The sequence below is a fragment of the Muntiacus reevesi genome, chromosome 1, assembly GCF_963930625.1.
Source record: "Muntiacus reevesi chromosome 1, mMunRee1.1, whole genome shotgun sequence".
Taxonomy (NCBI): Eukaryota; Metazoa; Chordata; class Mammalia; order Artiodactyla; family Cervidae; genus Muntiacus; species Muntiacus reevesi.
In genome coordinates this window covers 191,434,257-191,444,396 of record NC_089249.1, presented here as the reverse complement: position 1 = coordinate 191,444,396, position 10,140 = coordinate 191,434,257, and the positions used below count along the sequence as shown (strand labels likewise).

Sequence of the window (10,140 nt, the reverse complement as noted above, 5' to 3'; positions counted from 1 at the left end):
TTATTCATTTTGGCTGTGCTGGGTCTTCATTGCTGCACAGACTTTTCTCTAGTTGCAGTGACTGGGGTCTATTCTCTATCTGCAGTACGTGGGCCTCTCATTGCGGTGGCTTCTCTTGTGGAGCATGGACTCTAGGGCATGCGGGCTTCAGTAGTTGTGACACATGGTCTCAGTAGTTGCAGCTCCCAGGCTCTTAAGCACAGGCTCAGGATTTGTGGTGCACAGACTCAGTTGCTCTGGGCAGCATGTGGGATCTTCCTGGACCAGGAATCAAACTCATGTCTCCTGCATTGGCAGGTAGATTCTTTACCACTGAGCCACCTGGAAAGCCTTAACTTTCTAGTGCATCAGATGAGAGAAAAAAGTGTCTGTAGTAAATATTGTAGAAGTGAAAGGCATATTTCCCCACAAGAATATTTTCTTTCCATCATCAACATCTGACTACTTCTAAAGGCTTAGAATACTTTAAGGCCAAATTGGCTAGCTGGATCCTATTAAAAGTTTTACAGGTTTGTTGGACTCTTTTGTTTGGTGATGGGAATAGAAGAAAAAGCTTTCAGTTCAGCACTATGTTCTTATTTATAAAATCTTGTGCAGACTTGACCCTCTACCTCATAAGTGCTATAAATGGTGGGTAAAATGAAGAATATGGAAGTTTTTCCTGGCAAGGTATTGATGGTCTTAAAATGGTAACATTTGTTTCATTTATATAGCATGTCTCTCACTTCTCCACATGTTCTGGACCCTATTGTTAGTGAGAAATAAGATGTAATGTGATCAGAGTAAATATTTACACGTTCATTATGCTGCTAAATTTGTGAGGATGTATAGACAGAGTAAGTTCCTGATGATCAAGTCATAAAATAAATGTTTGGAAATGACAGAATCATATATAACCTATTCATATAAATGGTGTATAGATGTCTACTCCCATTGGTGTCACACATCCTGCTTTACACATATTTGGGGTATTTTAGGACTTGGTGGCTAATGAAGATGTGACTATGAATTTCAGCCCAGAGGAGTGGGCTTTACTGACTCCTTCACAGAAGAAGCTCTACAGAGATGTGATGCGAGAAACCTTCAGAAACCTGGCCTCAATAGGTGAGGATGACAGCTTTCCTTTACTTTGTCAATTAGAGAACAAATGTTTCTTATTCATTGTATATTCTTCCATAATGACTTATATGAAAGGGAGGATGTTGGTAAATAAACTAGACCTGTTCACAGCCAACAGTGAATGTAGGATCTAACGCTTTCTGTATAATTTCTAATATTTGGAATCATTTTTCTTCATTTGCAATTTAGGGGGGAAAGGGAGCAATCATGACATTGAAGATCAGTACAAAAACAAGGGGAGAAAACTAAGGTAAGTCACACCCATAACAGAAAGTAGTGCCTCATATGTGGCTCCTCGTTTGTGGTAAAATTTTAAAAGAAGGGGCCTAAACACATAATGCCTGCTTCACATTTATTTATTCTCTGAAAAAATTGTCTCCAAATCATTTATAATATGGGACATAGATGTCCACCATTTGGAAAATAGTTCTCTTGAAAATAGTATTTAACAAGCCCTATATGTGAATGTCACTTTTGATAATTCCAAGAGTGAAATCTTGAAGGGCATTCCTTTTTCAATTGAAAACCATTCAGACAAGGGAAATAACCTACGCTTTTGCTATAAATCATAACAGTGTAGTTCAAGTACCCTGCTAATAAATAATTAATTGTTAGTAAAGAAATCGTTATTCATGTGATCCCCATTTTTTACAGGAGTCATGTGATTCTATGCAAGTAAAGATGGTAGTCAGTGTGCAGGAAACTACAGCCTTATTCCAAAACTCAGTGTGAACAAGAAAACTACTAGAGTGAAACCATATGAATGCAGTGCATGTGGAAAAGTCTTTATGCATCATCTATCCCTTAATAGGCATATTAGGCATCATAATGGACATAAACTAGATGAGTGCCAGAAATATGAAGAGAAGCCATATAAATGTAAGGAATGTAGTAAAGCCTTCAGTTATCTTCAATGTTTTGAAAAACACAAATGAAAACACAATGGACAGGAAAACTATAAATGTTAGAAATATGGGAAAGCATTTCGTTTTCACACTTCCTTTCAAACCCATAAAACGATTCATACAGGAGAAAAGCCCTTTGAATGTAAACAATGTGGGAGATCCTTTATGTGGCTCACAACCCTTCAAAGACACATAACCCACGCAGGAGATACTCCTTATAAATGTAAAGAATGTGGGAAACTGTTTAAGTGGCTTACAACCTTTTGAAGACACATGATAATGCACACTGGAGATGCTCCTTATAAATGTAAGGAAATAGGAAAATCTTTAGTTTTTTAAGATTTGCACTACAAATAACATGAGAAAACCCACATGGGAGAGAAACCCTATCCATGTAAACAATGTGGAAAAACCTTTAGATATCATCAAACTTTTCAAATACATGAAAGGACTCACAGGAGAGAAACCCTATGAATGTAAGCAATGTGGTAAAGCTTTTATTTCTCCTGTAGGATTGAAAAACCATGAAAGAAATCACAATGGAGAGAAATTCTATAAATGTAAAACATGTAGTAAAACATTCAGTTATTCCAGTTCTCTTTGAAAACATGAAAGAAATACTGGAGAGAAACCCTACAAATATAACGAGTGTGGGAAAGGCTTTATTTTTCTCTCAAGCTTTAGAGCAGACATGATAAGTCACTCTGGAGGTGGACTGTATAAATGTAAAGAATGTGAGAAAGCATTCATTACTCCCAGTTCATTTCAAATACATGTAAGGACTCACACAGGAGTGAAGCCTTATAAATATAAACAATGTGGGAAAACTTTCAGTTGACCTACTTCCATTCACAGACATGAAGAAAGTCATAGTGGAGAGAAACCCTGTAAGTGTAAGCAATGTGGTAAAGCCTTCAATTGTTCCAGATCCTTTCAAAGCCATGAAAGGAGACACAGTGGAGAAAAGCCCTATGGATGTAAAAAATGTGGTAAAGCCTTCAGTAGTCCAAATTCCTGTCAAAAACATGAAAGAATTCATAGTGGAGAGAAACCTTATGAATATAACGAACGTGGAAAAGCCTTGAGTTCTCTCACCAAATTTCAAAGACATGCAATGAAGTACACTGGAGATAGACCTTATAAATGTAAGGAGTGTGGGAAAGTCTTTGATTGTTCCAGTTACTTTCAAAGTCATGAAAGGATTCACAGTGTAGAAAAACCCTATGAATGTAAGGAATGTTATAAAACTTCAGTACTCGTAGGTCCCTTTGAAAACATGAAAGAACTCATACTGGAAAAAAACCTCATATATGTAAGGAATATGGTAAAGCCTTTAGTTATCCCAGCTTCCTTTAAAAACATGAAAGGAGTCATACTGGGGAGAAATCCTATCACTGTAAACAATGTGGTAAAGCCATCACTTATTTTAGTTCCCTTTGAAGTCATGAAAGAACTCATAGTGGAGAGAAACCCTATGAATATAAGGAATGTGGGAAAGCCTTCATTTTTCCCTCAAAATTTCATTTACACATGATAAAGCCACTAGAGTCAGACCTTATTTGTGTAAGAAATGTGGGGAAACCTTCAGTTGTTCCAGTTCAGTACAAAACCATGAAAGAACATACACTGGAAAGAAACCATATGAATGTAGGAATTGTATTAAAGCCTTCAGTCGAGTTCATTCTTTACAAAACCAAGAAAGAACTCATATTGGAGAGTAACCCTATGAATGTAAGAAAGTGGGAAAGCCTTTAGTTCTATCACCAAATTTTCAAGACATGTGGTGAAGCATACTGGATAATGTAAGAAATGTAGAAAAGCCCTCAATTTTTTTCAGTTCATTATGAAATCAGAACTCACACTGGTAAGAAACCACGTGAATGTAAAAGTTATAGGAAAGCCTTCGATGGTCCTAGTTCTGTTCAAAACCATGAGAACACTCACAATGGAAAGTAGGCCTATGAATGTAAGAAATGTAGGAGAACTTTCAGTTGTCTCAGTTCATTCTGAACACAGAAAGGAATTCACACTGTAGAGAATTCCTTTGAATGCAAAAAAATATGGTAAAGCCTTCAGCAATTCCTTTTATGTTCCAATGCATGAAAGAACTCATAACAGAAACTGAACATAAGGAATATTGGAATGCCTTTGTCACATGACATTTTAAGGATGCAAGATGATGCATATCATGTAAATGTGAGAAATTGGGGAATTTTCTCTCATATTCTTGGGAAAGAACTCACTCTAGAGAGAATTCTGTTAAATGTAAACAATATATGAAAACCTTCATTTGCCTTACATTCTTAAAACCGTGTAAGAATGTACACTGGATAGATACCATATAACTGAAATGAAAAATAAAACTATTCATTTGAAACAAATATCTTTATAGTAATATGAAAACTGCACTGGAAAAAACTTATGTTAATGTAAGTAATATGGGTAAGCCTCTGCAAATCCATGTAGAATGCTCTCAAAGTTACGATATGGAGGAAATGTTATAAACTTTAAACATATGTTTTCCCTACCAGTGGCATACTCTTAAAGTTATTCTCTGAAGTATGGAATTCTATTTATTTTTGTAAGTAAATATTGAGGTAAGATAATTGTGTTGACACTCTTTAGGCTGTCATTCCTAAGTTTAATAAGTAATTTAACCTTTTATCAGTTAGATTTTTTTATTTTTACTGTTAAGACTCTTTGGTCCATGGGTGATTTGCACTGTATTTCTAATATGCAAGTAGGTTTCATTTTTAAATAATTTTGTAATTTTTGTGTAAATAAGGGAACACTAAAAAGTGACATTTTGGTACTTGTTTGTTTCTTGTGGCAAGTACTCAACATCCCTTTTACATTATATTCAAACTTTTCATTGGCTTAAGAGCTTTATTCCATTTGCTTCCTAACAGAAATGTAATAAGGAATTGGGCATGTATTTGTAAGTATGCAGAGTTCTTCATGTGGTCTCATGTGAATTATTCTTTTCATCATCTTTTGTCCTTTGTTATTTGTCATTCCTTCTGGCTAGGATTTGGGCTCTGGAATATTGAGAGACCTGTGTGATGACAATAAAATCTAGAGTTGAGATGACTCTTTTTAACTGTTTTGTCAATGTGAGTAACGTGAACTATGGTTTCTAGATTCTGTTGCTTTTATGGTCCCATGTTAGAATTCACCAAAGCTGAATAGACAGGTAACTTGAAATGCAGAAGTGAAATAGTATTAGGTAGATTTGGAGCCACCTGTATGGAAAGAGACAAGAAGTATAGGGCCTTTGCGGGCACTTGCTTCAAGCCTACTTTCCTCATTTTTTGCTCTGCCAGTCAAGAATATCCTCAAAACTGAAGAGTCCAAGATGGTAGAGTAGGAAGACCCTGAGCTCACCTTCTCCCATAGGGATACCAAAATTACAACTATTTGCCAAGCAGCCATTGATGAGAAAGACCTGAACACTAGCAGAAAAGATCTACGGGTAAAGATAGGAAGAAGGACCCACAGTGAGACCAGTAGGAAGGGTAGATAAAAGTTATAGTCAAGACCCATGACCCACAACAGGAGGATAGTTATAATTGCAGAAGTTGTCCCAAGGAGGAAGGGGGTCCAACCCCCGCCCCCATCTTACGCCCAAGCCTAGGTGTCCTGCACTGGGTAGATGAGCCCCCAAAACATTTGAAGACTGCAGGGCTTGCTTACCAGAGAGTAAGGGGGCTGTAGGAAATAGAGACTCATTCTTAAGGTGTGCACATAAAATCTCACATGCTCAGGGAAAAAGCGGTAATTTGAAAGGGGCATAAGTCTGACCCACCTGCTAATCTTGGAGACTCCTGGAGAAACAGGAGGCAACTGATGCTTATCCTTGGGACACAGACACTGATGACAGCCATTTGGGGAAGCTCATTCTACCACAAGGACACTGGTGCTGGTCCTTCTAGTTTATTAGTGTGAGAGACCTGTGCTACTCATCAACCTATTGGCTTCAGTATTGGGATGCCTCAGGCCAGGCAGCTAGCCAGGCAAGGTCACAGCCTCACGCACCATATGACCAGCTGCCTGAAGACATTTTGAGCCCCCAGTTGCCCTGGGGCCCCTGTGGCCCCACAGCCAGTTGTTGGGATCCAACCCCGATTACCAGTGGGGCAATATCAGCTTTGGGATACCCTAGACCTTTGGGGGCTTCCCTGGTGGCTCAGATAGTAAGAAATTCACCTGCAATGTGGGAGACCCAGATTTTATCTTCTCTGTTGGGAAAATACCCTGGAGAAGGGAATGGCAACCCATTTCAGTGTTTTTGCCTGGAGAATTCCAGGGACAGAGGAGCATGGTGGGCTACAGTCCATGGGGTCACAAAGTTGGACACAACTGCATGACTAACACACACAGCCCTTGTAGCCATCTGTAACAGAAATAAGCCCTGTTCACCAGTGGTCTGACACCAGCTCTGAGACCCCCAGCTTACAGCAGTGAAAGACTCCAGGATCTGGCTCTACCCACCAGTGATCTGGCATTAACTCCAGGACCCCTTAGACTTCAGCCCCACCCACCAGCTCCAAGACACCTTGGACCCTCCAGCCAACCACCCTGGGGTTTGGCTGCAGTTTCCAGCAGGCGGACACTAGATTGAACTGGCATTACCAGACCTGGTGGCCTATTGATTCCCAAAGATTAGCCTCAAACAGGAAGGGCTGGTAGGAAACCCTGAAACAGATCCTGTGGTGAACTGACTCCCTCTCAATCTTGCCCTCCTCCAAAGTTGAGTCTTGCCCTCCAAAGTTCCTGATACCTCTAAGGAACAAGTTTTGCAATCATCTCTTGCCCCTAACACACTGACACTGGAGACCAGAAAGCACATAATGACTTCAGGCTGGCTCTGATGCACACAGATGGACCCTGCTTAGACTTATTTGCCTCTCCAGGAAAGGGAGGAGGGGCTGAGTGGGGGGGTGCAGCCTTTCTAGTGCAGAACTGCAGGGCATCAGGGCAGGGTTCTGGTCAGAATGAGGCCTGTGGAGCCAGGCTTCATGCAGAAGCAGCGGAAAACCTCCCACCAGGCCATCCTGGGCTCTGGTCGTGAGTCCCTCAGGACGGTGGACAAGCCTGAGAGGAAGGCAGGTGGTACTGGTTCTTCCTGCACCTGGAGACAAGGAGACCTAAAGGAGGGCAGAAAGGGTCCTCAAAACACTGTCAGCCTAGAACCTTTTATTGCTTGTTTAGTCAGAAAAGCTTGGCAGAACCCCACCCCAACCCCCACCATGGCAGATTTGGCCCAAGGCCTGACCCTTAGAGTTGGGGTTTGGGAGAGAGACCTAGACCAGGGCCTTAGAATCAGAAGCTCCCACTTCCCTTCAGGAGACGTTCCTGACCAGCCCTGGAGCCCTCTTCCCCTACCTGCAAGAAGCAGGATGCTGCAGGTGTTGGGGAAGTAATCACATGGGCTTTGGGACCCTATTCCAATCATATGACATCAAAGCAAAGGACCAGGTCTCATATTCCAATCATAACCTTGGGACAAGGACAAGGGTGGCTTCCCAGTGCTAGAGCAAGACTCTGGGTGGTCAGGGCACCAAGCTGCTTCTCCACTGCCTGGTCCCAGGGAGCTCTTCAGACTAGTCTAGTGTGTGGGAACTAGGATAATGGGGAGGGAGGGAGTCCTGGATGAGCTGTGTTCTCACACCTGAAGCAACTTACAGGTTCTTGGTGACACTGACCTAGGGAAAACGGGTGGGGGACAGGGACTCCTGCACACCCGAGGGAGGGAGGGGAGGCCCTGGTTAAGGCAGAGCTGTTGAGCTGTGGCTCCCTCTGGGGGACCCCTTGTGCTCCCAATTACAGCAGCTCTTTCTTTCCCTGTTGTTTTCCACCCTGGGGAAACTCTGTTTTTGTGGCTTTTTTTTTTTTTTTTAATTATTTTTGGCTGTGCTGGGTCGTTGTTGCTGCATGCAGGCTTTCTCTAGTTGCAGCGAGCGGGGGTCTGTTATAGTTGTGTTGCACCAGCTTCTCATTGCAGTGGCTTCTCTTGCTTCAGAGCATGGGCTCTACGATGCACAGGCTTCAGTAATTGTGGCTTCTGGGCTCAGTAGTTGTTTCCAGGTTCTGGAACACAGGCTCAATAATTGTGGTGCATGGGCTTAGTTCCTCTGCAGCGTATAGGATTGTCCTGGATCAGGGATCCAACCTGGTGCCTGAATTGGAGGCAAACAGATACTTTACCACCAAGGCAGCAGAGAAGTACTATCCAAAGCATTCTTAGGCCAGAAACTATTCTCAGCTGTTAGTGAACACAGTTACTGATGCCACTGCTGGCAACTGACAGTTTATTTGTAATGGAGGACCTCCCACTTCCCAGTGTCTGAATTAATGATCCCTTAAAGTCAGCTTTCCATTTGGCGTTGGGTCATAAATGCAGGATCTCTCAAGCTTTCTAACTAGAGGCCTTCTCTTTGAATGTATATTGGAATTTATAGAATAGAGCCAAACACGGTGCTTCTGGCATATCCCACCTAGAGGAGGAAGTGTGTTGACCTGTCCTATGATGGATGCCATCTGTTCTGGAGTAGGTCATTTCTTTTCTAGACATAGTGACCATTTGGGGAGCCACTTGGCATCACACAGCTCACCAGAGTGTTCACATACCTTGTATACAGTGTGCTGCCATTGCACCCGATGGGGTCCACCGCAAAGAGGCTGTGTGCAAACAGTCCTTCTGGGATGACAGACGACCTGTCAAACTAATCAATCATGCTAGCAGAGAATTTCCTTGCCAAGAATCAAACTCAGGACTTCCCTGATGGTCCAGTGGTAAGACCCTGTGCTCTCAGTGCAGGGGACCCGGGTTTAATCCCTAGCCAGAGAGCTAGATCCCACATGCCACAACTAATACTCAGCACAGCTAAATAAACACGTCAGTCAGTTCACTTGCTCAGTCATGTCTAACTCTTTGTGACCCCATGGACTGCAGCATGCCAGGCTTCCCTGTCCTTTACCATCTCTCAGAGCTTGCTCAAACTCATGTCCATTGAGTCGGTGATGCCATCCAGCCATCTCATCCTCTATCATCCCCTTCTCCTCCTGCCTTCAATCTTTCCCAGCATCAGGGCCTTTTCTAATGAGTTGGCTCTTCGCATCAGGTGGCCAAAGTATTGGAGCTTCAGCAACAGTCCTTCCGATGAATATTCAGGATGGATTTCTTTTAGAATTGACTCGTTTGATCTCTTTGCAGTCCAAGGGACTCTCAAGAGTCTTCTCCAGCACCACAGTTCAAAAGCATCAATTCCATTGTTACAGATCCTTTGACTATTGCCCACAATATACCTGTCTGATTCTACCAATAACAACAACTCTTTATTCAAGGTTTCCTCCTCAGGCATAAAGAACTCTATAAGGTTAACTTGCCTTACAGTATACTTAGTTGCTCAGTCATGTTTGACTCTTTGCGACCCCATGGATTGTAGCCCACCAGGCTCCTCTGTCTATGACGTTTTTCAGGCAAGAATACTGGAATGGGTTACCATCTTCCTCCTCCAGGGGATCTTCCCAAACTAGGGATAAAACCTGTGTCTCCTGCATTGCAGGCAAATTCTTTACCCACTGAGCCATCAAGGAAGCCTGCGATATACAAGTACAAATCAATGCCACTCTTACTCTTCACATATTAACGTCAATCTGCAGAGGCTCATTTCACTGCTGAGGGCAATACACCTACTGGACTTTCTGACTACATACTTATGCCTGAGATCTAATGGTATTAAATTTGACTGTGAGTGCCTGTAATTCATAACCACTTAGTGGCTCTAATGTTTTTATTTATTACTTTTGCCATGCTGTTCATGTACAGAGCTTTATTTTCACAAATAGGGATAGAACCTGTGGCCCCAGCTGTGGAAGTGTGGAGCCTAACCATTGGACCCTAACCACTGGACCACCAGGGAATTCCCTCCATAAAATATTTGAGGTTATATGGTAAACCAGTTCTCTCCAAACAAAAGAGTTAGTTGATTATAACAAATTACTGAAAGCAGAAGCCATGGTGTTGGTCCTTTATTGGACTGGAACCTGATGGTCCAGAGTCAACGATGAGAAAGTGAAAGAAGGAAAGAGGCTAATATTCGCTGGGTTACGC

The 10,140-nt window shown here is 42.0% G+C and overlaps 1 pseudogene; it reads left to right on the top strand.

Annotated features, from left to right (window-relative positions):
* The first annotated feature begins 1,004 nt into the window (after positions 1-1,004).
* LOC136156128 (zinc finger protein 791-like) lies at positions 1,005-6,186 on the top strand (annotated as a pseudogene).
* The last annotated feature ends 3,954 nt before the right edge of the window (positions 6,187-10,140 follow it).